Below are 2,558 nucleotides of genomic sequence, written 5' to 3' on the forward strand. Positions count from 1 at the left end.
GGTCCCCATGTCGGTCAAGGGCACCGCCACAAGTGCTCTGGCTAGGAAGGTGGGGTACTTCCTTCACTCTCTCTTGCTCGACAGCAGCGTAGAGTCGATCTCTTGGTACCATTCTTCCATCTCCTGAAAGCTCTTCAACCCACCCATCTCCCTCTGTGACCATGACCCCCACCTAAACCACCTTGTTCATCCTCAGGAAGACGGTCCCTAGATCCACTCTGGCTTATGGGAGAGATTCTGAAACCCGCAAAAGCCACCCCTCTGCTCTCTTCCTGTTACGCTTGAAGCACTTGTCACAATGGCCCTGTGACACTGCATGACATGGGCTTCCACTCCTGTTCCAGCTTCATTTGATGGAATACTCTCTCTCACTCCCTTGGCCCCCAGGCCTTCAGTCTGGCTCTCAGCTCCCAAAGTAGCCAGCCTCTTCCTGCCTGGTGTGAGAGATAACTGGTCAGCTCGGGCGCCGTAACAGAACACCATAGGTTGAGCGGCTTCAACAATAGAAGGTGATTTTCCCACCGCTCTGCAGGTTGGAAGTCCAAGATCAACATGCCAGATGACTTGGTTCCTGGTGAGGAGCCTCTTCCTGCCTTGCAGAGGGCCACCTTCTCGCTGTGTCCTCACACAGTGGAGGGAGGGAAGGAGAGAACTCTGGGAGACATTGATCCCATCAAACCATGACTTCATTTAACTTTAATTACCTCCTGCAAGACCCCATGTCCAGATACAGCCACATGAGTGTGCTCGCCTCGGCAGCACATATACTAAAATTGCAACGATACAGAGAAGATGAGCACGGCCCCCGTGCGAGGATGACTCGCAAATTTGCGAAATTCGTGAAGCGTTCCATACTTGTACTGGCTGCCGTAAGACAACCCTTGTTCCTTCGTGGACCCTCCTCTTTGCTTGCTTAAGGATCCCAAACGACTAAGAAATTAAAAAAAAAAGAAGACTGTCATTCATACCATTCACACTTAAAGACTTTTATCTGTTTTGAGCATGAACTTCTCCTGCTACACAGAAGTAACAATATGGTAGTCAGTTTTGTATTTGGAAATGTATTGGTAGCAGGGATGTTTCCACAATTTTCAGAGATGATGCATTCTTCATGAATACTTTTGTACGGCTGCATGAAAATATGCATTTCCAAGCTTGCAGTATAGCTGTGAACAGCGTGAAAAACAAACAAATACAGTCACATGACAGCGCTATACAGTCCCGTATGGATTTGGTGGGCTACAAGTCATTCATAGCACGTAGCCTACCTAGACAGTCAGCTCACCAAATATGTGCTCAGCTGTATTTCCTAGACCACCGTGTAAGGAGGTAGCACCAGGGGACTAGTTTTGCCTGCTGAGCTGTGAGCAGAGCCACACATGTCATGTCCAGGTGCAGATGGCAAGTAGCCAGTACACGTCCTCCTTCTCTGTCTGCCCTGCAAGGTGTTTCTGGAGGCCACGTGTTCCAGATAACGTAGCTCCAGGGCACAGGGAGACCGCATGACTCCCATCAGACTGTGATGTAAGAAATGGAGCTCTGCTTTGGGACGACCTAAGGGGTGGGATAGGGAGGGAGGGAGGGAGGCTCAAGAAGGAGTGGATATGGGGGTATATGTATACATATAGCTGATGCACTTTGTTGTACAGCAGAAACTAACACAACATTGCAAAGCAATTATACTCCAATAAAGATACATATATATATATATATATATATATATATATATATAAAGAAATGGAGCTTTGTAGCAATTTGCCCCTGATATTTTATGGATTCTTTTTTTTAGCAGCATAACCTAGCTTATCCTGACTAATACATGTCTCAAGGCCGTTGGCATGCTGACGCCTCCACCCAGAATGTCCTTCGCTTCTTCTCCTCTCAGTTATCGTTTGGGTCTAAAGTCACATTCTCTAGGTTTTTTGCTCTGTCCTCCCAGCCTTTCTCAGGCCACCCTGCTTTACTTCCCCAACGCCTGCACCTTGCGGGATGCCTTCTCTCTTGTAACCATGTATCTTACTGCACTGTATCCTCCCAGCTCCTAGCTCATTGCCTACACTTGCTTGACTCTCCATAAATGTTCAACTTCTTAGTAGCATGTGCTCAGAAAATACTGAATGGGTGGTTGCAGGAATGAATGAGGAAATAGAACATGGTGATTCTGTGATCTAACCACACATCTGCTCGGATCTGAGTGGGGAGATCAGAGTTTGCACCTTCAAGTCAAATCAGCACTTTCAAGGCCACAACAGCCGTCCAACTTGATTACAGGTAGACCTTTTTTTTTTTTTTGGCACGTAAAAGATCTTAGTTTACTAATCATCTCATGAAAAGGCTGCTCACATCTCCACAGATACAGTCACAGCAGAATCTTTACTCCTCTTGTTGCCAGCACCAACATTGGCCTTTGAGTTCCTTTCGCTGTTTTCTGGACGTCTTTTTCTTCTCATACAGGCCGTGTCTTGCAGCCTGGGTTTGGGCTCATTCTTCTCCAGGTAATCCAAGGCATCATAAACCATGTCAAAGCCAGTTGTCTTGCCACCATCAAAATGGGTTGT

General features: G+C 47.0%; 1 non-coding gene across 1 annotated transcript; it reads left to right on the plus strand.

Annotated features, from left to right (window-relative positions):
• Positions 1-743: 743 nt before the first annotated feature.
• Positions 744-850, plus strand: LOC132514225 (U6 spliceosomal RNA). The gene has a single exon (XR_009538709.1). It is a non-coding gene; the product is annotated as a U6 spliceosomal RNA (small nuclear RNA).
• Positions 851-2,558: the final 1,708 nt, after the last annotated feature.

This window comes from Lagenorhynchus albirostris, chromosome X, assembly GCF_949774975.1.
Source record: "Lagenorhynchus albirostris chromosome X, mLagAlb1.1, whole genome shotgun sequence".
Taxonomy (NCBI): Eukaryota; Metazoa; Chordata; class Mammalia; order Artiodactyla; family Delphinidae; genus Lagenorhynchus; species Lagenorhynchus albirostris.